At 42.8% G+C, this 27,497-nt stretch overlaps 2 pseudogenes; both read right to left on the bottom strand.

Annotated features, from left to right (window-relative positions):
• LOC141276709 (histone deacetylase complex subunit SAP18 pseudogene) overlaps nucleotides 1-23,752 on the bottom strand; it is a 105,292-nt pseudogene extending 81,540 nt beyond the window's left edge.
• On the bottom strand, nucleotides 12,182-12,301 carry LOC117308561 (5S ribosomal RNA; annotated as a pseudogene).
• Nucleotides 23,753-27,497: the final 3,745 nt, after the last annotated feature.

Genomic DNA, 27,497 nt, shown 5'->3' with positions numbered 1-27,497 from the left:
TGGATTCCTTTTATTTCCTTCTCTTCTCTGATTGCTGTGGCTAAAACTTCCAAAACTATGTTGAATAAGAGTGGTGAGAGTGGGCACCCTTGTCTTGTTCCTGATCTTAGTGGGAATGCTTTCAGTTTTTCACCATTGAGGATGATGTTTGCTGTGGGCTTGTCATATATGGCCTTTATTTATGTTGAGGAAAGTTCCCTCTATGCCTACTTTCTGCAGGGTTTTTATCATAAATGGGTGTTGAATTTTGTCAAAAGCTTTCTCTGCATCTATTGAGATGATCATATGGTTTTTCTCCTTCAATTTGTTAATATGGTTTATCAAATTGATAGATTTGCGTATATTGAAGAATCCTTGCATTCCTGGAATAAACCCCACTTGATCATGGTGTATGATCCTTTTAATATGCTGTTGGATTCTGTTTGCTAGTATTTTGTTGAGGATTTTTGCATCTATGTTCATCAGTGATATTGGTCTGTAGTTTTCTTTCTTTGTGACATCCTTGCCTGGTTTTGGTATCAAGGTGATGGTGGCCTCGTAGAAGGAGTTTGGGAGTGTTCCTACCTCTGCTATATTTTGGAAGAGTTTGAGAAGGATAGGTGTTAGCTGTTCTCTAAATGTTTGATAGAATTCGCCTGTGAAGCCATCTGGTCCTGGGCTTTTCTTTGTTGGAAGATTTTTAATCACAGTTTCAATTTCAGTGCTTGTGATTGGTCTGTTCATATTTCTATTTCTTCCTGATTCAGTCTTGGCAGGTTGTGCATTTCTAAGAATTTGCCCATTTCTTCCAGATTGTCCATTTTATTGGCATAGAGTTGCTTGTGGTAATCTCTCATGATCTCTTTTATTTCTGCAGTGTCAGTTGTTATCTCTCCTTTTTCATTTCTAATTCTATTGATTTGAGTCTTCTCCCTTTTTTTCTTGATGAGTCTGGCTAGTGGTTTATCTATTTTGTTTATCTTCTCAAAGAACCAGCTTTTAGTTTTATTGATCTTTGCTATTGTTTCCTTCATTTCTTTTTCATTTATTTCTGATCTGATTTTTATGATTTCTTTCCTTCTGCTAGCTTTGGGGTTTTTTTGTTCTTCTTTCTCTAATTGCTTGAGGTGCAAGGTTAGGTTGTTTACTCTAGATGTTTCCTGCTTCTTAAGGTGGGCTTGTATTGCTATAAACTTCCCCCTTAGAACTGCTTTTCCTGCATCCCACAGGTTTTGGGTCGTTGTGTCTCCATTGTCATTTGTTTCTAGGTATTTTTTGATTTCCTCTTTGATTTCTTCAGTGATCACTTCATTATTAAGTAGTGTATTGTTTAGCCGCCATGTGTTTGTATTTCTTACAGATGTTTTCCTGTAATTGATATCTAGTCTCATGGCGTTGTGGTCAGAAAAGATACTTGATACAATTTCAATTTTCTTAAATTTACCAAGGCTTGATTTGTGACCCAAGATATGATCTATCCTGGAGAATGTTCCATGAGCACTTGAGAAAAATGTGTATTCTGTTGTTTTTGGATGGAGTGTCCTATATATATCAATTAAGTCCATCTTGTTTAATGTATCATTTAAAGCTTGTGTTTCCTTATTTATTTTCATTTTGGATGATCTGTCCATGGGTGAAAGTGGGGTGTTTAAGTCCCCTACTATGAATGTGTTACTGTCGATTTCCCCTTTTATGGCTGTTAGTATTTGCCTTATGTATTGAGGTGCTCCTATGTTGGGTGCATAAATATTTACAATTGTTATATCTTCTTCTTGGATCGATCCCTTGATCATTATGTAGTGTCCTTCTTTGTCTCTTTTAATAGTCCTTATTTTAAAGTCTATTTTGTCTGATATGAGAATTGCTACTCCAGCTTTCTTTTGGTTTCCATTTGCATGGAATACCTATTTCCATCCCCTTACTTTCAGTCTGTATGTGTCTCTAGGTCTGAAGTGGGTCTCTTGTAGACAGCATATATAAGGGTCTTGTTTTTGTATCCATTCAGCTAATCTGTGTCTTTTGGTGGGAGCATTTAGTCCATTTACATTTAAGGTAATTATCGATATGTATGTTCCTATTCCCATTTTCTAAATTGTTTTGGGTTCGTTATTATAGGTCTTTTCCTTCTCTTGTGTTTCTTGCCTAGAGAAGATCCTTTAGCATTTGTTGTAAAGCTGGTTTGGTGGTGCTGAACTCTCTCAGCTTTTGCTTGTCTGTAAAGGTTTCAATTTCTCCATCAAATCTGAATGAGATCCTTGCTGGGTAGAGTAGTCTTGGCTGCAGGTTTTTCTCCTTCATCACTTTCAGTATGTCCTGCCACTCCCTTCTGGCTTGTAGGGTTTCTGCTGAGAGATCAGCTGTTAACCTTATGGGGATTCCCTTATGTGTTATTTGTTGTTTTTCCCTTGCTGCTTTTAATATGCTTTCTTTGTATTTAATTTTTGACAGTTTGATTAATATGTGTCTTGGCGTATTTCTCCTTGTATTTATCCTGTATGGGACTCTCTGTGCTTCCTGGACTTGATTAACTATTTCCTTTCCCATATTAGGGAAGTTTTCAACTATAATCTCTTCAAATATCTTTTCAGTCCCTTTCTTTTTCTCTTCTTCTTCTGGAACCCCTATAATTCGAATGTTGGTGCGTTTAATGTTGTCCCAGAGGTCTCTGAGACTGTCCTCAGTTCTTTTCATTCTTTTTTCTTTATTCTGCTCTGCAGTAGTTATTTCCACTATTTTATCTTCCAGGTTACTTATCCGTTCTTCTGCCTCAGTTATTCTGCTATTGATCCCTTCTAGAGTATTTTTAATTTCATTTATTGTGTTGTTCATCGTTGCTTGTTTCATCTTTAGTTCTTCTAGGTCCTTGTTAACTGATTCTTGCATTTTGTCTATTCTATTGTCCATTCTATCTCCAAGATTTCGGATCAACCTTACTATCATTATTCTGAATTCTTTTTCAGGTAGACTTCCTATTTCCTCTTCATTTGTTAGGTCTGGTGCATTTTTATCTTGTTCCTTTATCTGCTGTGTGTTTTTCTGTTTTCTCATTTTGCTTATCTTACCGTGTTTGGGGGATGGGGTCTCCTTTTTGCAGGCTGCAGGTTCGTAGTTCCTCTTGTTTTTGATGTCTGTCCCCAGTGGCTAAGGTTGGTTCAGTGGGTTGTGTAGGCTTCCTGGTGGAGGGGACTAGTGCCTGTGTTGTGGTGGATGAGGCTGGATCTTGTCTCTCTAGTGGGCAGGTTCACGTCTGGTGGTGTGTTTTGGGGTGTCTGTGGCCTTATTATGATTTTAGGCAGCCTCGCTGCTAATGGGTGGGGTTGTGTTCCTGTTTTGCTAGCTGTTTGGCACAGGTTGTCCAGCACTGTGGCTTGCTGGTCGTTGAGTGAAGCTGGGTGCTGGTGTTAAGATGGAGGTCTCTGGGAGATTTTCGCCGTTTGATATTATGTGGAGCTGGGAGGTCTCTTGTGGACCAGTGTCCTGAAGTTGGCTCTCCTACCTCAGAGGCAGAGCCCTGCCTCCTAGCTGGAGCACCAAGAGCCTTTCATCCACACGGCTCAGAATAAAAGGGAGAAAAAGTAGAGGGAATTAGTAGAAGTATGAGGAAAGAAAGAAGGAAAGGAGGGAAGGAAGGAAGGAAGAAAGAAAGAAAGAAAGAAGCAAAGAAGGAAAGAAGGCAAGAAGGAATGAAAGGAGGGAGGAAGGGAGGGAGGAAGGAAGGAAGGAGGGAAAGAAGGAAAAGCAGAAAGAAAGAAGATACAGTAAAAATAAAATAAAGTATAATAAAGTTATTGAATTAAAAAATTCTTATTTAGAAAAAAAAAAAGAAGAAGAAAAAAAAAGGGACGGATAGAACCTTAGGACAAATGTTGGAAGCAAAGCTATACAGACAAAATCTTACACAGAAGCGTACACATACACCCTCACTAAAAGAGGTAAAGGGGGAAAAATCATAAATCTTGCTGTCAGAGACCACCTCCTCAATTTGGGATGATTCGTTGTCTAAAGGAGGGAAGGAAGGAAGGAAAGAAAGAAAGAAAGAAAGAAAGGACGAAGGTAAAGTATAATAACGTTCTTAAAATTAAAATTGATTATTAAGAAAAAAATTTTAAGAAAAAACCATGGACGGATAGAACCCTAGGACAAATGGTGGAAGCAAGACTATACAGACAAGATCTCACACAGAAGCATACACATACACCTTCACACAAAGAGGAATAGGGAAAAAAATCATAGATCTTGCTCCCAAAGTCCACCTCCTTAATTTGGGATGATTGGCTGTCTATTCATGTATTCCACAGATGCAGGGTACATCAAGTTGATTGTGGAGCTTTAATCCGCTGCTTCTGAGGCTGCTGGAGAGATTTCCCTTTCTCTTCTTTGTTCTCACAGCTCACAGGGGCTCAGCTTTGGATTTGGCCCTGTCTCTGCGTGTAGGTCGCTGGAGGGCGTCTGTTTTTTGCTCAGACAGGACGGGGTTAAAGGAGCCGCTGATTCGGGGGGTTCTGGCGTACTGAGGCCGGCGGGGAGGGAGGGGCACGGAATGCGGGGCGGGCCTGCGGCGGCAAAGTCCGGCGTGACCCTGCACCAGCCCGAGGCCCGCTCTGCGCTCTCCCGGGGAAGTCGTCCCCGGATCCCGGGAACCCGGCAGTGGCGGGCTGCACAGGCTCCGTGGAAGAGGGGCATGGAGAACGACCTGCGCTCGCACACAGGCCCCTTGGTGGCGGCAGCAGCAGCCCCAACGTCTCCCGCCCGCCTCTGGGGTCCGTGCCTCCAGCCGCGGCTTGCGCCCGTCTCTGGGGTCCGCGCCCTCAGCCGCGGCTTGCGCCTGTCTCTGGGGTCCGCGCCCTCAGCCGCGGCTCGCGCCCGTCTCTGGATTCCGCGCTTTCAGCCGCGGCTCGCGCCCGTCTCTGGATTCCGCGCTTTCAGCCGCGGCTCGCGCCCGTCTCTGGGGTTTGCGCTTTTAGCCGCGGCTCGCGCCCGTCTCTGGAGTTCCTTTAAGCAGCATTCTTAAATCCCTCTCCTCGCGCACCAGGAAACAAAGAGGGAAAAAAAGTCTCTTGCCTCTTCGGCAGGTGCAGACTTTTCCCCGGACTCCCTCCCGGCTAGCTGTGGTGCACTAACCCCTTCAGGCTATGTTCAAGCCGCCAACCCCAGTCCTCTCCCTGCGCTCCGTCCGAAACCGAAACCCGAGCCTCAGAGCCTCAGCTCGCAGCCCCGCCCGCCCCGGCGGGGGAGCAGACAAGCCTCTCGGGCTGGTGAGTGCCGGTCGGCACCGATCCCCTGTGCAGGAATCTCCCCGCTTTGCCCTCCGCACCCGTTGCTGTGCACTCCTCCGCGGCTTCGAAGCTCCCCCCTCCGCCTCCTGCAGTCTCCGCCCGCGAAGGGGCTTCCTAGTGTGTGGAAACTTTTCCTCCTTCACAGCTCCCTCCCACTGGTGCAGGTGCCGTCCCTATCCTTTTGTCTCTGTTTATTCTTTTTTTTATTTTGCCCTACCCAGGTACGTGGGGAGTTTCTTGCCTTTTGGGAGGTCTGAGGTCTTCTGCCAGCGTTCAGTAGGTGTTCTGTAGGAGTTGTTCCACGTGTAGATGTATTTCTGGTGTATCTGTGGGGAGGAAGGTGATCTCCGCATCTTACTCTTCCGCCATCTTCCTGCTCCTCTCCCATTTCAGATTTAAGGACAAACATAGAATCAAAGTGAAAGGACAGAAAATTATATTCCATGCACCTGGAAACCAATACAAAGTGGGAAAAACTACACTTATATCTGACAAAATAGACTTTAAGCCAAAAATACTAACAAGCGACAAAGAAGGTGATTATAAAATGATAAAGTGGGCTTCCCTGGTGGCCCAGTGGTTAAGAATCCACCTGCCAATGCAGGGGACGTGGACTCGACCCCTGGTCTGGGAAGATCCCACATGCAGTGGGTCAACTAAGCCCCTGTGCCAAAATTACTGAGCCTTCGCCCTAGAGCCCACGAGGCACAACTACTGAGCCCATGTGCCACAACTACTGAAGCCCACACACCTAGAGCCTGTGATCCGCAACAAGAGAAGCCACCTTAATGAGAGGCCTGTGCACCGCAACGAAGAGTAGCTCCTGCTCACTGCAACTGAAAAGAAAGCCTGAGCACAGCAACTAAGACCTAATGAAGCCAAAAATAAATAAATTTATTTAAAAAAAATAAAATGATAAAGTACTCAATCTCTCAAAAAGATATAATAATAAACACATACACACCCAACGCTGAAACACCTAAATACATTAAGTAAATACTAACAGATATGAAGGGAGACATAGAAAGATTAATAGTAAGGTATTTCAGCATCCCACTTTCAACAATTGATAGATCATCCAGACCAAAAATCAGCAAGAAATGATGAACTTAAACCATACATTAGACCAAATGGATGTACGAGGCACCTATAGGACATTCCATCCAACAGCAGCAGAATATACATTCTACATAAGTGCACACTGCACATTTCTAAGGATTGATTATATGATAGGACATAAAACAACTCTTAGCAAGTTTAGGAAGATTGAAATCATACCAGGTATCCTTTCGAACCACAATAATTTAAACTAGAATCAACAACAAGGAGGAAAGCTGGAAAATCCACAAATAAAGGAAACTAAACAAAACATTCATGAAAAAATCAATGGCTCAAAGAAGAAATCAAAGAAAGTCTCAAAGCAAATGAAAATAGGAACAAAACTTACCAAAACCCCTAGCAGTCCACAGAGGGAGGTTTATAGAGAAATATTCATAGAGTAACATTAGAAAAGCCTAAAATACACAACCTGGGGCTTCCCTGGTGGCACAGTGGTTAAGAATCTGCCTGCCAATGCAGGGAACACTGGTTCGATCCCTGGTCTGGGAAGATTCCCACATGCTCTGGAGCAACTAAGCCCATGTGCCACAACTACTGAGCCTGCGCTCCACTCTAGAGGCCATGAGCCACAGCTACCGAGCCCATGTGCCACAGCTACTGAAGTCCACATGCCTAGAGCCCACGCTCTGCAACAAGAGAAGCCACCGCAATGAGAAGCCCGCACATCACAACGAAGAGTAGCCCCCACTCACCGCCACTACAGAAAGCCTGAACGCAGCAATGAATACCCAATGCAGCCAAAAATAAATAAATAAAATAAATAAATTTATTAAAAATAAATAAATAAAAGAAAATACACAACCTAACTTTACACCTCAAGGAACTAGAAAAAGTAGAACAAAGTAAACCCAAATTTAGCAGAAGAAAGGAAATAAAGCCCAGAGTGGAAATAATGACAATAGAGAGCAGAAAACAATAGGAGGGATCTTTTATAAAAAATAAACAAAATTGAGGAAGCTTTAGCTACATTAACTAAGAAAAAAGAGAAAAACAAAGTTAGAAATGAAAGAGGAGACATTAAACTGTTAAAACAGAAATACAAAAGATCATGAGAAACTACTATGAAAAACTTTATGCCAACAAAAATGACCTACAAGAAATGGGTAATTACCTAGAATCATACAACCTACCAAGACTGACTGAACCAGGAAAAAAAATAGCAAGTCTGACAGACAAATAATGAGGAAGGTGATTGAATCAGTAATCTAAAACCTCTCAACACAGAAAACCTCAGGACCAGATAGCTTCACTGGTGAATTCTATCAAATGTCTAAGGAAAAATTAACACCAGTTCTTCTTAAAGTCTTCCAAAATTTGAAGAGGAGGAAACATGTCCAAACTTTTTCTATGATGCAAACATTGCTCTGATACCAAAGCCAGATAAGGACAGCACGAGAAAAGAAAACTATAGGGACTTCCCTTGTGGCACAGTGGTTAAGACTCCATACTTCCAATGCAGGGGGCCCAGGTTTGGGATCCCTGGTCAGGGAACTAGATCCCACATGCATGCTGCAACTAAAGAGTTTGCATGCCACAACTAAAGAGTTCACATGCCACAACTAAGCAGCCAGCAAGCCACAGCTAAGACCTGGCACAACCAAATTAATTAATTAATTTAAAAGAAAACAACTATAGACCAATATCCCTGATAAACGTAGATAGAAAAACTCTCAACAAAATACTCGCAAACCAAATCCAAGAACACATGAAAAGGATCATACACCATAACCAAGTTGGATTCATCCCTGGGATGCAAGGAGTGTTTGATGTATGCAAATCAAAATGTGATACCCCACATTAATAAAGTGAAAAACATGGGCTTACCTGGTGGCGCAGTGGTTGAGAGTCCGCCTGCTGATGCAGGGGACATGGGTTCATGCCCCAGTCTGGGAAGATCCCACATGCCGTGGAGCGGCTAGGCCCGTGAGCCATGGCCGCTGAGACTGTGCGTCGGGAGCCTGTGCTCTGCAACGGGAGAGGCCACAACAGTGAGAGGCCCGTGTACTGCAAAAAAAAAAAAAAAAAAAAAAAGTGAAAGATAAAGATTATATGATCATTTCAATAGACGCAGTAAAAGCTTTTAATAAAATACAACATCGCTTCATGATAAGAACCCTCAACAGACTGGGGATAGAAAGAACACACCTCAATATATTAAAGATATGTACAACAAACATAGAGCTAACATCATACTTGATGGAGAAAAATTGAAAGCTTTTCCTCTAAGATCAGGAACAAGATAAGAGTGCTGACTCTCTCTACTCTTATTCAACATAACTCTGGAAGTCCTAACTACAAAAATCAGCCAAGACAAAGAAATAAAAGACATATAAATTGGAAAAGAACAAGTAAATTTTTGCTATTTGGCTGATGCTATGATCTTATATATTAAAAATTCCAACTCAACTAAAAATCTGTTGGATGTAATCAATGAATTCAGTAAATTTGCAGGATATAAAATCAATGCACAGAAACCAGTTGCTTTTCTATAAACTAACAATGACACATCTGAAAAAGAATTAAAGAAAACTCACAGAAAGATTCACAATAGCATCAAACACAACAGACTACCTAGGAATAAATTTAACCATGAAAGTGAAAGATCTGTACAACCAAAACTACAAGACTTTAGGGAAAAAAATCAAAGAAGACACAAATAAATGGAAAGACATCCTGTGTTCATTATTTGAAAGAGTTAATTTTGTGAAAACGTCAAATCAAACCTTATGAAAATTCCAGTGGCAATTTGTTTTGGAGGGGTTTGAGAGTTTAGTTTACCTTTGGGTTCACACAGTGCAACAGGGGTGGAGACAGGGTGCACAGGGCTCCCAGGGCACTGCCCAGCAGAAGAGGGACATGTCGCTGGCTGCCACACCTGCCACATGCTCCTGGTATGGGTGATCCAGGGGCATTTTTATGGAAATAGAAAAAACAATCCTAAAATTTGGATGAAATGACAAAAAAAAATCCCACATGGCCAAAGTAATAGAGAAAGAAAAGCAAAACCGTAAGCATGATGGTTTCTAATTTCAAACTATACTACAAAGCTATAGTAATTAATTCAGTAATAATACTGGCATAAAAATAGACCCATAGACTAATGGAACAGAATGGAAAGTCCAGAATTAAACCCCTGCGTATACATACAGCTAAAATCTAATAATGAAGGCAGAAACTTCCAGTGGGGACAGGACAGTCTCTTCAACAATGGTTTTGGGAAAACTGGAGAACCACATGCAGAAAAATGAAATTGGACTACTATCTTACACAACTCAGAAAATTAACTCAAAACGGATCAAACAATTAAACCTAAGATCTGAAACCATAAAACTCCTAGAAGAAAACGTAGCGAAGCCTGTCCTCAATATTGGTCTTGTCAATGATATTTTGGATGTGACATCAAAAGCACAAACAGCAACAACCTAATCAACAGATGGGACTACATCAAACTTAAAAGCTTCTGCACAGTAAAAGAAACAATCAACAAAGTGAAAAGGCAACCTACAGGATGGGAGAAACATTTTGCAAACTATATATCAGAATAGGGGGTAATATATAAAACATATAAAGAACTCATAAGGCTCATAAAACAATCTGATTAAAAAATGAGCAGAGGAACTAAACAGACAGTTTTTCAAAGAAGACATACAAATTACCAACAGGGACATGAACAGGTGCTCAACATCACTAATCATCAGGGAAATGCAAATCGAAACCATGATGTGGTCTCACCTCACATCTATTAGAATGTTGATCATCAAGAAGACAAAAATAACAAACGTTAATGAGAATATGGAGAAAAGGGAAACTTTGTGAACTGTGTGTGGGATTGTCAACTGGTGCCGCACTGTGGAGAACAGTATGGAAGTTCCTCAAAAATGAAAAGTAGAACCACCATGTGATGCAGCAGTCCCACTCCTGGGTATAAACCCACAGGAAATGGAAACTGGTTACTGAAGAGACACTTGCACTCCCATGTTGATGGCAGCATTACTCACAACAGCCATGATATGGAAATAAATTAAATGACTATCAACAAATAAATTAACAAAGAAATTGTGGTATATTTATACAATAGAATACTATCCAACCATGAGAGAAAAGGAGGACTGTAAGAAGAAGAGCTTGTGAAGTGATTGGGGGCGTGTCAGTGGCAGCCTTGCCAGCTCTGAGGGCTGGGATGGACAAGGCTGTACAAGGGGAGGGAGCATGCGGGATGGGAGAGGGGAGACTAGGGTAGATGCTGCGGGTGGAGGAGGGATCATCTCCTGCTGAGTTCTCCTCTGCAGGGTGGACTTGAGCCCAGGCATTGAAAGAAAAATCTCAGAGACTTCAATTTGAGATTGGATTTCAATAACAGGAGTTCTTTTAAGCTCCTGATGACACTCAGGGGGAAAATGTTGATTATTCTCTTCTGTGAAAATTAAAATTTTTATTTTTATTTATGTTGATGTTTTACTTATATTTATGTTTGCATTGAAAGTTTCCATTGGTAACTGGTGTCTTTTCCTGGGCAATCACTTGAATGTCTTCAACTAACTCGGGCATATGTCCGCCTCTCAGGGATGGACCACACATTTATTTGTTCATCCAAGAAACACTTGCCAAGGGCTGGGTCAAGCCTGGGAGTGTAAAGATTCACAAGCTATACGATCCATGCAATGGAATGCATTACTCCTTAAACAGGAAGGAAATTCTGACACAGGCTACAATAAGGAAGAACCTTGAAAACATTATGCTACATGAAATAGGCCAGAGACAACAGGGCAAATAATGTATGATCCCACTTAGAACAGGCCAGTTCCTAGATAGAGAATGCAGAAGAGAGGTTATGGGGGCTGGGGGAGGGGAGATGGGGTGTTACCGTGTAATGGGTACAGGATGTCAATTTGGATTGATGAATAAGTCTTAGAAATGGACACTGGAGATGGTTGTACCACATTATCAGTGTACTTAACACCGCTGAACTATACACTTAAAAAGGTCAAAATGGTAAATTTTGATATGTGTATTTTAAGCACAATGTAAAAGAAAAGGTTCACAAACTATAGACCCTGCCTGCTAGAGAGTCATTCTCCAGAGCAGGACAGGGTCATTGTATGCAGTGGGAAAGCCGCTACAGGGAGGAGAGCCTGGGGTGTGTGGAAGCACCTAACCCAGCAGGGGCAGTGGGGGGGTTGAGTCCTGAGCCAGCTCCGCATGAGTCAGCCAGGCTGAGCGTGTGGTGGGCGCCAAGCCTGAAGGCAAGCAGGGAAGAGGTTCTCATCAGGGAGAACGTAAGTACCTGGAGAAACTTTTTGCCTGGAGACAGTGATGTGACAGACTTGTGCCTTGTGAACTAAGCAAGGTATCTGAGCTTAGGTGCAACAAGTCCTAGGGGAACGGTGAAATCTGGACGCCCTCTCCTCGCCTGACTTCAACGTGCAGTGCGCATCTATTTACTTCTTTCTATCACTAGACAATAACATCTAGAAAGCAGGGACTACTAAGTTAACAAGCCAAGAAGATGGCAGAGTAGAAGGACGTGCTCACACTCCCTCTTGCGAGAACTCCAGAATCACAACTAACTGCTGAACAATCATCAACAGGAAGACACTGGAACTCACAAAAAAGATACCCCACATCCAAAGACAAAGGAGAAGCCACAATAAGATGGTAGGAGGGGCGAAATCACAATAAAATCAAATCCAATAACTGCTGGGTGGGTGACTCACAAACTGGAGAACACTTATACCACAGAAATCCACCCACTGGAGTGAAGGTTTTTTTGTTTTTGTTTTTGTTTTAAGGCTGAGTGGGAGGCAAAAAGCCTACAGCACCTGGTATTCCCAGGCGGTCTCCCATCCAAGTACTAACCAAGCCTGACCCTGCTTAGCTTCCAAGATTGAGACGAGATCAGGCGCGTTCAGGGTGGTATGGCCGTGGTCGGGTGGAGTGAAGGTTCTGAGCCCCATGTCAGGTTTCCGAACCTGGGGTTCTGGCAACGGGAGGAAGGAACAGTGACCCCAGGGGAGACTGAACCAGCCCTACCTGACAGTGTTGGAGGGTCTCCTGCAGAGGCGGGGATGGGGCTGTGTCTCACCAGGAGGACAAGGACACTGGCAGCAGAAGTTCTGGGAAGTATTTCTTGGCATGAGCCCTCCCAGAGTCCGCCATTAGCCCCACCAAAGAGCCCGGGTAGTCTCCAATGTTGGGTTGCCTCAGGCCAAACAACAGGGAGGAAAGCCAGCAGCCCCAACATCAGACAAGCGGATTAAGGTTTTACTAAGCTCTGCCCATCAGAGCAGCAGCCAGCTCTACCTACCATCAGTGCTCCCATCAGGAAACTTGCACAACCCTCTTAGATAGCCTCATCCACCAGAGGGCAGACAGCAGAATCAAGAAGAACTACAATCCTGCAGCCTGTGGAACAAAAACCACATTCACAGAAAGATAGATAAGATGAAAAGGCAGAGGGCTATGTACCAGATGAAGGAACAAGATAAAACCCCAAAAAAACAATTAAATGAAGTGGAGATAGGCAACCTTCCAGAAAAATCATTCAGAATAATGATAGTGAAGATGATCCAGGACCTCGGAAAAAGAATGGAGACAAAGATCGAGAAGATGCAAGAAATGTTTAACAAAGACCTAGAAGAATTAAAGAACAAACAACAGAGAAGAACAATACAAAAACTGAAATGAAAAGTAGACTAGAAGGAATCAACAGCAGAATAACTGAGGCAGAAAAGCTGGTAAGTGACCTGGAAGACAGAATGGTGGAATTCACTGCTGTGGAACAGAATAAAGAAAAAAGAATGAAAAGAACTGAAAACAGCCTAAGAGACCGCTCGGACAACATTAAATGCAACAACATTCGCATTATAGGGGTCCCAGAAGGAGAAGAGAGAGAGAAAGGACCCGAGAAAATATTTGAAGAGATTATAGTAGAAAACGTCCCTAACGTGGGAAAGGAAATAGCCACCCAAGTCCAGGAAGGACAGAGAGTCCCATACGGGATAAACCCAAGGAGAAACACACTGAGACACATAGTAATCAAATTGGCAAAAATTAAAAACAAAGAAAAAATATTGAAAGCATCAAGGGAAAAACAACAAATAACATACAAGGGAACTCCCATAAGGTTAACAGCTGATTTCTCAGCAGAAACTCTAGAACCCAGAAGGGAGTGGCATGATATACTTAAAGTGATGAAAGGGAAGAACCTACAACCAAGATTACTCTACCCAGCAAGGATCTCATTCAGATTCAATGGAGAAATCAGAAGCTTTACAGACAAGGAAAAGCCAAGAGAAATCAGCACCACCAAATCAGCTCTAGAACAAATGCTAAAGGAACTTCTCTAAGTGGGAAACACAAAGAAAAGGGCCAACAAAAAGAATTCCAAAACAATTAAGAAAATGATAATAGGAACATACATATCGATAATTACCTTAAACGTGAATGGATTAAATGCTCCAACCAAAAGACACAGGTTTGCTGAATGGATACAAAAACAAGACCCATATTATGCTGTGTACAAGAGACCCACTACAGACCTAGGGACACGTACAGACTGAAAGTCAGGGGATGGAAAAAGATATTCCATGGAAATGGAAATCAAAAGAAAGATGGAGAAGCAATACTCATATCAGATAAAATAGACTTTAAAATAAATAATGTTACAAGAGACAAGGAAGGACACTACATAATGATCAAGGGATCAATCCAAGAAGAAGATATAACAATTATAAATATACATGCACCCAACGTAGGAGCACCTCAATACATAAGGCAACGGCTAACAGCTATAAAAGAGGAAATCAACAGTGACACAATAGTGGGGGACTTTGACACCTCACTTACACCAATGGAAAGATCATCCAAAACGCAAATAAATAAGGAAACAGAAGCTTTAAATGACACAACAGACCAGATAGACTTAATTGATATTTATAGGACATTCTATCCAAAAACAGCACATTACACTTTCTTCCCAAGTGCACATGGAACATTCTCCAGGATAGATCACATCTTGGGTCACAAATCAAGCCTCAGTAAATTTAAGAAAATTGAAATCATATCAAACATCTTTTCTGACTACAACACTATGATTTGAAATGAATTATAGGGGAAAAAACGTAAAAAACACAAACACATGGAGGCTAAACAATACATTACTAAATAACCAAGAGATCGCTGAAGAAATCAAAGAGGAAATCAAAAATTACCTAGAGACAAATGACAACGAAAACACGAAGATCCAAAACATATGGGATGCAGCAAAAGCAGTTCTAAGAGGGACGTTTATAGCTATACAAGTCTACCTCAAGAAACTAGAAAAATCTCAAATAAGCAATCTAACCTTACACCTAAAGGAACTAGAGAAAGAAGAAGAAACAAAACCCAAAGTTAGCAGAAGGAAAGAAATCATAAAGATCAGAGCAGAAATAAAGGAAATAGAAACAAAGAAAACAATAGCAAAGATCAATAAAACTTAAAGCTGGTTCTTAGAGAAGATAAACAAAATTGATAAACCATTAGCCATACTCACCAAAAAATCAATAAAATTAGAAATGAAAAAGGAGAAGTTACAAGGGACACCGCAGAAATACAAAGCATCCTAAGAGCAACTTAGGAGCATCCTACAATAAAATGGACAACCTGGAAGAAATGGACAAATTCTGAGAAAGGTATAACCTTCCAAGACTGAACCAGGAAGAAACAGAAAATTTGAACGACCAATCACAAGTAATGAAATTGAAACTGTGATTAAAAATCTTCCAACAAACAAAAGTCCAGGACCAGATGGCTTCACAGGTGAACTCTATGAAACATTTAGAGAAGAGCTAACACTTATACTTCTCAAACTCTTCCAAAAAATTGTGGAGGAAGAACCACTCCCAAACACATTCTATGAGGCCACCATTACCCTGATACCAAACCCAGACAAAGATACTACAAAAAAAGAAAATTACAGACCAATATCACTGATGAATATAGATGCAAAAATCCTCAACAAAACACTAGCAAACAGAATCCAACAACACATGAAAAGGATCATACACCATAATCAGGTGGGATTTATCCCAGGGATGTGAGGATTCTTCAAAATATGCAAAACAATCAATGTGATACACCATATTAATAAATTGAAGAACAAAATCCATATGATCCTCTCAGTAGATGCAGAGAAAGCTTCTGACAAAATTCAACACCCATTTATGACAAAAACTCTCCAGGAAGTGGGCATAGAGGGAACCTACCTCAACATGATGAAGGCCATAGACAACAAACCCAGAGCAAACATCATTCTGAATGGTGACAACCTGAAAGCACTTCCTCTAAGATCAGGAACAAGACAAGGAATGTCCACTCTCACCAATATTATTCAACATAGTCTTGGAAGTCCCAGCCACGGCAATCAGAGAAGAAAAAGAAATAAAAGGAATACAAATCGGAAAAGAAGAGGTAAAACTGTCACTCTTTGCAGATGGCATGATACTACACATAGAGCATCCTAAAGATGCCACCAGAAAACTACTAGAGCTAATCAATGAATTTGGTAAAGTTGCAGGATACAAGATTAATGTACAAAAGTCTCTTGCATTCCTATACACTAAGGATGAAAAATCTGAAAGAGAATTTAAGGAAACATTCCCATTTACCATTGCAACAAATAAAAATAAAAATAAACAAATGGGACCTAATGAAACTTCAAAGCTTTTTCACAGCAAAGGAAACCATAAACAAGACGAAAAGAGAACCCTGAGAATGGGAGAAAATATTTGCAAACGAATCAACAGACAAAGGATTAATCTCCAAAATATATAAACAGCTCATGCAGCTCAATATTAAAAAAACAAACAATCCAATTCAAAAATAGGCAGAAGAACTAAATAGACATTTCTCCAAAGAAGACATACAGATGGCCAAGAAGCAAATGAAAAGCTGTTCAACATCTTTAATTATTAGAGAAATGCAAGTAAAACTACAATGAGGTATCACCTCACACCAGTTGGAATGGGCATCATCAGAAAATCTACAAACAGCAAATGCTGGAGAGGGTGCCGAGAAAAGGGAACCCTCTTGCACTGTTGGTGGGAATGTAAATTGATACAGCCACTATGGAGAACAGTATGAAGGTTCCTAAAAAACTAAAAATAAAATTACCGTATGATCCAGCAATCCCAGTACTGGGCATATACCCAGAGAAAACCATAATTCAAAAAGACACATGCACCCCAATGTTCATTGCAGCACTATTTACAATAGCCAGGTCATGGAAACAACCTAAATGCCCATCGACAGATGAATGGATAAAGAAGATGTGGTACATATATACAATGGAATACTACCCAGCCATAAAAGGGAAGGAAATTGGGTCATTTATTGAGATGTGGATGGATCTAGAGACTGTCATACAGAGTGAAGTAAGTCAGAACGAGAAAAACAAATATCGTATATTAACGTATATAGGTGGAACCTAGGAAAATGGTACATATGAACCAGTTTGCAGGGCAGAATCTGAGACACAGATGTAGAAAAGAACCATATGGACACCTAGGGGGGAAAGAGGTGGGGGTGGGGGTGGGATGAATTGGGAGATTGGGAATGACATGTATACACTGATGCATATAAAATGGATGACTAATAAGAACCTGCTGTATAAAAAATAAGTTAAATTAAATTAAAAAATCAAAAGAAGAAAAAGTTTACAAGCCTATTATGGATTAGCTCAACAGCCTGAACATCACTAAATTTTTGGGTATAAACTTACATTCAAAGGGTTGGAAACAAAATATGAAATTCTGATTGATGATATTTGCTATTAGCTTGAGAGAAAAGGAAGGAAGCTTCTCAGCCAAACAAAATATTATCACAGAATGCCCATGATAGACTATGACTTTGGTGGCCCCCAATGAACCGCACCCCTGCCCCGAGATTTATGTTCTTGTAGAGTCTCCCACATTGAGTCAGGGCTTGGCCACAAGACGAACTTTGGCCACTGAGCCATTAGCAAATATATTCCAAGGGTGGGGGCTTGATAGGCATTATTCCAATGGGGCTTGTCTTCCTGGAATGTTCCTTAGAACCCCATCGTCAAGCTCTGAGGAAGCCCAAGTAGCCATGCAGAGCATCCCACATAGGAGAGAAGTCAGGCCTTGGGTCAATAGCCCCAGTGACCTCCAAGTCAGTCACCAGCCCCAGCGGCCATAGGGGTGAGGCCATTTAGGAACCTCCAGCCAACCCACTACTATGTGAAACAGAAGGGCCTTGTGATCAGCTGGCAGTGTCAGAAGAAATAATAAATTGTTTTTAGGCCACTAGGTTTTGGGGTGGTTTTTTATCCCCCAAATGGATAACAATGGATAACAGAAACAATTCCTTTCCATATTCCTAATCTCATTTTGGTAAAAAAAAAACATGAATAAGGGAATTTGTGAGAGGTGGCATGCCTTGATGACTAAAATCTCCAGCTCTGGAATCACACTTAACTGGTAATTTTGGTTTCACTGCTTACTTAGCAACATGGTCTCAGGAAGATGACTTAACTTTTACAATCGTATCTGCAAAATATGAGTAACACCTGCTTCAAGGGTCTTTAGTGGGCATTAGCTGATGGAATGTATATAAAATGTGAGCCTGTCTGAGCACCTAGTCTGTGCTGATATCAAATATATTGACTGGTAATTTTTTTTTTAATAAGAATGACAGTGGGTTTTTTTCCCCGTTTTTATTTGGCCACACTGCGTGGACTGTGAGATCTTAGTTTCCTGACCAGGGATCAAGCCCAGGCCCCAAGCAGTGGAAGCAGGGAGTCCTAACCACTGGACTGCCAGGGAAGTCCCTTGACTGGTACTTTTACACTGAGAACTTTAGAATGGGTTCAAAATAAAACCGTGGCAATGTTTAGCAGTGGAGAAAGTTTAGGAACTTCAGAAGGTGTTATATGCCCACAACTAGTCTTAAGGAACAAAGAGATTGAGGCCTGCTGGAGAAACAGGACAAATTCTGGCTGCTTATATATTCAAGAGACTGCTCTACCTTCTCAAGCCCTCCAAGTTGCACCTGGGTCTCTTAGCCAGGAGACTGCACCAGGCAGCACGGCCTCAGAGCCAAGAGAGTCACAGATTTAGCAAACAGACTGCCTCAAAGCCTGCCGGCTGTTACCTGAAATGAGAGTTCTTGGGAAGGAGAGGACTCTAACTTTCCTCATTAGTTGAGTGATACAAGGAAAGTCTGCAGGAATATCCTTGTTCTCCGTTCCTGTGTTCTCCTCAGCAAGAGCACAGATGCTAACAGAGAGCCCAGATTCCTAGTATCTTTCCTCTGCTGATGGCATTCAGATGATTATGGTGGGTTTTGGCAGTTCCTTCCATTCAGCTTGCTGCTCACTGCTCCTCTGGCCTCCTGACATGGATGTTAAAAGAGAACAAATTCAATCCCACCCCAGTCACCTTTTCCACGTGTCTCCCCTGTGCTACAGTAAGGAAAGTCACCCCACAAAAGCAAGGAATGAGCTGCTATGCCATAAATGGGGCCCAGGGTTAGTTAGATGCAGGAACATATCTGTTTCCATAAAGCAGCACATTTTCTGGAGAAGAGCTTCCCATTCATCATTAGAGGAAACGGCTCCTGTCAAGCTCTAGTCAAAGATAGCCAGTGTCCTACGAGCAACAACTTCCCAAACTGGAATATGGGGGCCCAGGGAGTGTGGGAGTGAAAGATGGGGGAGAGGAGCCCCCAGACCAGCAGGTTCCCAGGTGGCTTCCCTCCTCAGGGCCAGGCTTCCCACTGACCAGACTCCATCCCATCCCGCATGTTCATCCAGCTCCTTCGGCGGTAACAGTTTGTCCAGGAGTGAATGAGGCCAAAGTAGGCACAGCCCTTCTTAAACACCTTCTCCTCAAAGGGAAAAATTGTGACACTGATTCTTTCTGTTCTCACAAACCTCCACAAGTAACTGTACTGAGTATAAACCAGAAGGTCAACAAACATTACAGAAGGAAGGGACTTGGGAGGGAGCTTTCTGGTGAGAAGCACTCTGGGTCTAGATGCGCCACTCCCAAAGGGGGAGGAAAACCTCAATCCTGGGTGACAGGCAAACAAGACAAACCTTTCTCCAATTATAAGCAATGAAAATAATAATATTTGGGGGCTTCCCTGGTGGCTCGGTGGTTATGAATCCGCCTGCCAATGCAGGGGACACGGGTTCGAGCCCCAGTCCAGGAAGATCCCACATGCCGTGGAGCAACTAAGCCTGTGCACCACAACTACTGAGCCTGCGCTCTAGAGCCCACGAGCCACAACTACTGAGCCCACAAGGCACCTAGAGCCTGTGCTCCACAACAAGAGAAGCCACTGTAATGAGAGGCCCATGCACCACAACGAAGAGTAGCCCCCGCTCGCCGCAACTAAAGAAAACCCGCACACAGCAACGAAGACCCAATGCAGCCAGAAATAAAATAAATAAATAAATTTAAAAAGTAATTAAGAAAATAATGACCTTTGGCCTCTGGTCATCTCTGTGGAAATGGGTGGGTCACACTGGCTTCCTACTAAATTGTTTAATTTGTCATTAGGATGAGTACAGAAGTAACTTTGCACCCAGAGGAGAGACATTTTCCCCTAATCTAGATTCTGAATATGCTCTCAGTGGTTCCCAAGGGCATGCAGGTTATGCTGAAAGAATCTGAGCACAGCCTTAACTCCTTCAGTGTAGCTTTTTGTGTGGGTTGCCGAGTTGCTGTTTCCCTTGCTCTAAACCTGAGAAAGCTGCCTCAAGAATTTGTAGGTCTTTTTTTCCTGCCTTAGAAACCTCTTGACACTTGTTCCTTGAAGATCTACAAGTCCATTTCCCCAGTCACATAAATTCCTCAACTCAGCCTTTTAAAACCCATCTTTTGTATCAGATTTTTATTTTAATTTGAGATGAAAATTGTTTAACATAGTTATTAACTGGCAGAGATAGTTGGAAAAAACGAATCAACACCAGATTATTCAAAAGAATTTATGGCAATAAATCTTACTTCTAACTTCAACTGATACCTCCTAAATTAAGTTCCCTATTACATCATTTCCTCTCATCTGACATGCATTTTTACAGAATATAAGAGAAACATACTGAAACAAAAATACCTCCTGACTCCCTGCTTCGGCTGGTGGTCTACATCAGTTCGAGAGAGAAAGAATAGAGCATCTGGACGCTTTTTCAATCCCACAAGATGGGTCTCCCCAGGGTGGTGATGTATCTCCAAGTTCCAAATCAGCCCCAAGATATGAGAGTAGAGTCACTCCGCTAGGAACCTGAGAGTGGGCGATTGGAGACTCTGACCCGTCCTCTAGACTTAGAATGTAGGAGGAGAAGGAAGATGTGTGCAGAAAAGCTCTGAACCTAAACACACCATTGGAGTGACATGTGCTCTGGGAGATCAGGAAATAGAGAGGTGGCTCCTGGCCAAGGGAACCATGCAGGAGATGACAACCCACAGAGGCATTTGATGGGTTGGGAATGAGGTGAGAAAGACGTGGACAGGAAAGCTAAGTTCAAAACGAGGAACTGCAAAGAGAACAGTGTGCTTGGGAGTGGAAACTATGTCAGAGCACAGTGGAGTGAAACTTTATGTCAGAGCACAGAGAGACCATGGTGCTAAAAATCAGTTGGCCGGACAACAAGGTCTGACTGTATAGCACAGGGAACTATATTCAGCGTCCTGAGATAAACCATAAAGGAAAAGAATATTTAAAAATATGTTAATATGTTAACAGTCACTGCTGTACAGCAGAAATTAACAACATTGTAAATCAACTATACTTCAATTAAAAAAAAAGACTAGTTAAAAAAAAAGTTTAGTAAAAACAAAAAAACAAAACAGTCGGCCCATCTCAGTATCAATGAGCTCACTCAATACCCAGAGCTTGGTTTTTTAATGCCATTCTCCAATCAAAGGAACCAAGGTCCTGTTGATTCCAGGACTAAGGCAGGAAATAGGCAGGATGGACCCATTGCATCTCGTCTTGCCAGATGTAAGAAAATGCTAAAAACAAAACCAGAGGACAGACCAAAAAACCCAAACCAAACTGAAACAAAGAAATAACAACAACAAAGCCCATACAACATTGAGAGGGTTATCCCAAAGACACGCAGGAGCCAACAGAAAGAGCTCCCAATGGCCAAAGCTAGAACACTTTGAGTAATGAGAGAAAGCAGTATTGGATTATAACTCAAGGTATAAAATAAATATCGATGAGTCCATACCAATGAAAATAAATGACTGAATAAATTAATGAGTGGGAAGGAAGTGGTGATGAATTTGTGTGCAATTAACTCAGGAAGAGATAACTCTTCACAAAGTAATAGAGTCCACTTTCCATGACCAGGTTTTTTAGTTCTTTTGAGAGTATCCCACATTCAGGGATCAGAAATGAAACCTTTTGGAATGTGTAATATAAACAAGGCCCCATTTTCATGTAGATTAACACCCAGATTTTCAGGGATAAAATAACATCATGAAAACAGCTAACTATTCCTCACAGGTTTCAATAAAACTCTTAAACTCCTAAATTAACTTACTAATCTCAGGAAAAGAGAAATTTCACAAGTCAAGTTTTTGGTTTCTGCATTCAAATGTACAGTATAGCAAAGAGAATGAGCAGAAAATTTTCAATGGGACGGCTTTGATTGCATTTCATCTTCTGCAAACAAGCAATATGCAGGCAGACCTCCAAGATATCGCTGGTTCGGTTCCAGACCACAGCAATAAAACCAATGTTGTAATAAGGCGAGCAACATGGAGTTTTTGGTTTTCCAGAGTGTATAAGTTATATTTACACTATACTGTAGTCTATAAAGTGTGCAATAGCATTGTCTTTAAAAACGACAATATTTTAAATAAAAACTACTTTATTGCTAAAAAATTCTAACCATCATCTGACAAGAGTTGCCACAAACCTTCAATTTGTAAAAAACACAGTATCTGTAAAGCACAGTAAAGTGATAAACAATAAAATGAGGTATGCCTGAATTGTATGTTCTGTTCTTTTCACTACTCTACTTAATTTTTTTTTTTTTTTTTTTTGCGTTATGTGGGCCTCTCACTGTTGTGGCCTCTCCCGTTGCGGAGCACAGGCTCCGGACGCGCAGGCTTAGTAGCCATGGCTCACGGGCCCAGCCACTCCGCGGCATGTGGGATCTTCCCGGACCAGGGCACGAATCCATGTCCCCTGCATCGGCAGGCGGACTCTCAACCACTGCGCCACCAGGGAAGCCCTCTACTTAATTTTTAAGGAAATATGTACAACTGAATATCCCTAGATTTGCTAACCCTGGTGCTATGCCGGATCAAAAGAACTGACCCTTACAGCATAAAGAATTTAGAGACATCAGTTACTAAGCGATTACGTGGAAGGAGACATGCTCCCGAATATTTCCATTTCTAGACAGAAAAATTCAACGGGTCAGAATGGAGAAGTTAAGGTACACACCCCTAACTGCTGCCTCTGATGAGCTTTCCACCCAGAGACTTTACACTTGATGGGTTTCAAATGCTGCTAAGCCCTCCACACCTTGAAAACCATTCTCCCAAAGTGGGAACACCAGCCTGCTCCTAAGAAGTGGGGTCATCACCTGTGTCTCTGAGAAAATGGCCAGTCAGGCCTGAGTTAAGGTTAAGCTGGTCATTTTAAAGCGTTAAATTAAAAAAAAAAAGCTTAAACCATTATCATCTTTAGGTTGATATTTTTGGAGACCATGCCACTTAAATGGGTTGGTGGCAACGGCCTACTAGATACTTGCTTGGGAATTGGGGAGGCTCATCTCTCAGGACACCTTGGGCAAATCAAACGCCTCAACTTCCAAATCTCCCAAAATGGCGCTCGGTGTGGGTGATATTTTCACGAAGCCACAGTCCACGTCCCTCCACCTGCTCTTCAAGTTGTGCTTTCGAGCAGAGCCACTACGACGAATTTCTCCCCGAAACGGTGCACTTTGGCTGGTGGAAGAGGGCAGCGAGCAAAATGTAAAGTTTCTCAGATGTCAAACCACTTCCCATAAACAGTTTAGAAAATAAAATAGTAGTTTCCTGGGTCTGGACTGGGCACACGGACGAGAGAAAGAACCAAGCTGCGGATGGGGGCGGTGAAGGGAAAGAGTGCGGGCCAAGACCTGATGCCGGGCAAAAGCGAAGACCTGATTTCGGCCTGCACGTGACGGGCTGGCGGCTGCACGTCACAGCCTTTATACCCTCCTAACTCCCTACCGCCGGCCTCGCCCCTCACTCTTCTCCCCGAGACTCACCTCACGGGGTACTGAGGAAGGACCAGAGACTGCAAGCAGAGGGGCTTCCAACAGGCCCGCCCGTCAGTGTGCGCCAGGTTCAGGCACCGCCCCCACGCCCTACGCATCTTGGGAATTGTAGTCCTGCAGCCCAGCAAGCCTCGGCTGCAGCGCCAAAGAGACTACAGCTCCCAGAATGCACGGCGAGGGCCCCCGCCTCCCGCCCTGCCCCTGGGTGTGGGCCGAGGGTGGTCCTGCAGCGCCGGGAAGATTGCGTGTTTGCCAGCACCTCCCGCCGGCGGAGCCCTAGGGCGGCCGGCGTGCCCAGAATGGTTGGATTCACCCTGCACACAGCTACGTCTCCACGAGATGCTGGTGGTGAGACTGGATTTCTCGCGGGCCGCCAAGGGGCCTGCCCCTCCGGCTGCCCGCGCAGGACTGGAGTACCTGGGGCTCGGCTAGCTCAGCTGCTGTTCCGCTCGCCCGCCCCGCCGCTCCGGCCACTCCTCCAGCTCCCGGCCCGGCCGGCGTTAGCAGTGCGGCCAGAGCACGGGGCTCGGCAGTTCCTTAGGCCTTTCGGGAGCGCACACGGAAGCACCCCGATGGGTATCTGAAACGTTAAAAACACTGCCTAAAATAGAAATACGGTACCTGGTACCTGGGTACATGGAACTTGCCTTCTGAAAGCCACCTTCCCGCCCCACCCCCCGCCAACCCCGCCCCACCTTGGGTTGCGGTAAATCTTCCCTCTGGACTGGACCCAGCTGGCCGCAGAGCCCACACCTTGGTCAGGCCCTTAGAGGGACTGTTAGTATATAGACCTGAAAGCAGTCTTAACTGACAAAACAGGTATTAGATAATAGAATCTAGGGGAAAAGTCTAAGAGAGAATGAAGGGCCTGAAATGTTTTGTTTTGTTTTAAAGCACCCAAAAGAAAACATAACTGACCTGTATGCAGAAACACAAAAGATTGTGGTAACAAAATGATTTTTTTAAAAAACTGAGCCAACAGCCTTGCAAACAAATTTACCTTTGGTCATATTCTGAAAACAGGAGGATATACTTAGTGAGAAGGACAAAAATTTTACACATCACATTTCTGGGCCATAATGCAATAAAATGAGAAGTAACAGAAAGGGAAGTTAATGATCGGCTCCTCCAAAAAAAGATTATTTTACATAAGTTAATTCCTGGATCAGGGTGCAAGTCCAAAAGACAAACACAGTACCTATAAATATCTGTGCTTGCAAATATATTGTAATCAGATATATGCAACAAAGGTGAAAAGATTGAGCCGTCGGACTGGGAAGCTCGCTGAGTGCCCAGGTCCTGTTCGCTGGAATTCGAGCGCCACCCTGGAGTCATTCAATGTTATCTCAGTATGACTGGGAGCAGCGGGGAAGGAAGGAAGTACTTGGAAATGGAGCCAATGCAGATGCTGGTAGTAAATCAGAGGCCTCCTTCCTGCTGAGTCTGAACTTGGCCTCACAATCCTTTCCAGCACAGAGCCAGGCAGCCACCACAAATGGGCTGGTGTTGGAGGACAAGATCACAACTGTCCTGCAATAGCAGGCAGGGTGGAAACTGGCACCAGCAGCTGCAGAGGAAAAAGTTAACGGCCTCGGTAGAATGTATGATCCACCCTGTGCAAGGACTTGGGATCCCAGAAGTTCTGGCGAGGGCTCAGAGCCAGATTCCTTCATTTCTTTCCTCGGCTGTTCTTCCTGTGACTGGTATGGAAATCCACAAAGCACACACATTAAAAATGGTCACTCTGTGGGCTGTGTCAATACATGGAAGTATGTAAATGAAGGAGTATTTTAAGAGAACACAAAATAATTTGCAGGGTCTGATTAAAAGTGTGTCATGGGGGCTTCCCTGGTGGCACAGTGGTTGAGAGTCTGCCTGCCGATTCAGGGGGCATGGTTTCGTGCCCCGGTCTGGGAAGATCCCACGTGCCGCGGAGCGGCTGGGCCTGTGAGCCATGGCCGCTGAGCCTGTGCGTCTGGAGCCTGTGCTCTGCAACAGGAGAGGCCACAACAGTGAGAGGCCCAAAAGTGTGTCATGTATATTCATAAGTTTAGAAAGGAATTTGGAAACGGCTGAAATTGTTTTATAAAGCTCATTCTTTTAGGTTGTTTAAATTTTAAAATGTGTTTAGAAACACATTGGTATGTAAAAATTTAAATCTTAGCTATCCAGAAACTTCAAATATCTAGAATGAGGCATTTCCCAAAGGTCTGTAACTCAAGATATTACTGTAGTTTGAGAACTATTAATGCGTAATGCACTTGATGAAATAACATGCATTCACAGAGAAAGGAGCAATTGCTATAATATTGTATGTATGTAATAATATAATAACTATATATATTGATATAATATGGAACACCTATAATAGGTGAGGCACTGCTAAAAGCAGTGGTTTCCATACACTCACATGTATGTACAACCATTACCACAGTCAATTTTAGAACAGTTTTATCACCTAAGAAAGAAACCTTTAGCTATCACCTTCCTATTTCCCGCCCCCCCACCCCCAGCCCTGAGCAACCGCCAAGCTACTTTTGTCTCTATAGATTTCTCTGTACCGAACATGTAACATAAATGGAATCATGCAATACGTGGACTTTTATAACTGGCTTCTTTCACTCACTGTAATGTCTTCAAGGTCACCCAAGTTGTATGTGTCAGTACTTCATTCCTTTTTATGGCTATCATAATAATATTAAAAATTTTTATCTTGAATGCTGGTACTTGAGAAAAAATAATTAGAAGGAAATGAGAAAGAAAGATTACTCTGGAGCTCCTAAAGTCCTTTCCACTACTCTTGCGATCTCTGGAGGTGGACAGCCCTGATTCTCGTTGCAGGCCAGGACTTAAAGGAATGGGAATACCAAGCTATGAGGTGAATTTGGGTTCCCAAGTGAATGTGAATGAGGCAGAGTGTAGAAGAAGGGTTATTTTACTGAAGGAAGGGGACAAAAATCACTGAGAGGAAAGAGGACAGCTGCCTGAAGCAGAATTAGCACAGCTGTGAGCAGTGAAAGGCAGAAGAAAAGGTGCACATACTTGGGTCCAGAGTCTGACGGGAGGAGAGAGTGTGATGAGATAGGACCAACAGGTCATAAACCTCCAATATCTCGAGTCGCCGGCCTTTGAGGCCTGGATGTCCCCTCAGTGACAGGGAGCCAGGACTGGGAGCTGGGTGACAGCTAATGCTCAGGAAGGAGGTCAGTGTGCAGGCAGCCTCTGTATGTACACCATGGGGGACTTCAGGGAAGGCCCGCATGCCTGCTGGAAGTACTCGTTTATTCAGTCAACAACCTCTTAAGTGCCTGCTGTGTGACACACTGTGCCATGCACTAGAGATACAATATCACCCTGTCCCTGCTGTCACGAGACTCAGCATCTCATAGGAACAGTATTTGTCATTTCTTTTCCATTTCCCCACCATTCCTGGAAGTGTATTCTACACAGTATGGGCAAATTGCAATCACTGTTGATTAATAATTGGAGAAATAAAGCTTTTGACATTCAGAATTTTTAACGAAAGTGCAGTATCTGAGATGTAGCATTCTATATCTTTGGCTTCTTTAAAGTTAGCCATACAGACAAAACAGAAAATGAAAAAAACTCTAAGTTTTCAATTTAAAAAGTTCACATTGATGTCAACAGGAGTTTATTTGGTTTGTTTGTTTGTTTTTTGCGGTACGTGGGCCTCTCACTGTCATGGCCTCTCCCATTGTGGAGCACAGGCTCCAGACGCACAGGCTCAGCAGCCATGGCTCACAGGCCTAGCCGCTCCGTGGCATGTGGGATTTTCCCGGACCCGGGCACGAACCCGTGTCCTCTAGCATCGGCAG

The sequence above is a fragment of the Tursiops truncatus genome, chromosome 16 (assembly GCF_011762595.2).
Source record: "Tursiops truncatus isolate mTurTru1 chromosome 16, mTurTru1.mat.Y, whole genome shotgun sequence".
In the NCBI taxonomy this organism is placed as follows: Eukaryota; Metazoa; Chordata; class Mammalia; order Artiodactyla; family Delphinidae; genus Tursiops; species Tursiops truncatus.
Note: the sequence above shows the minus strand (reverse complement) of the source record. Positions and strands in the feature narration are given on the sequence as shown.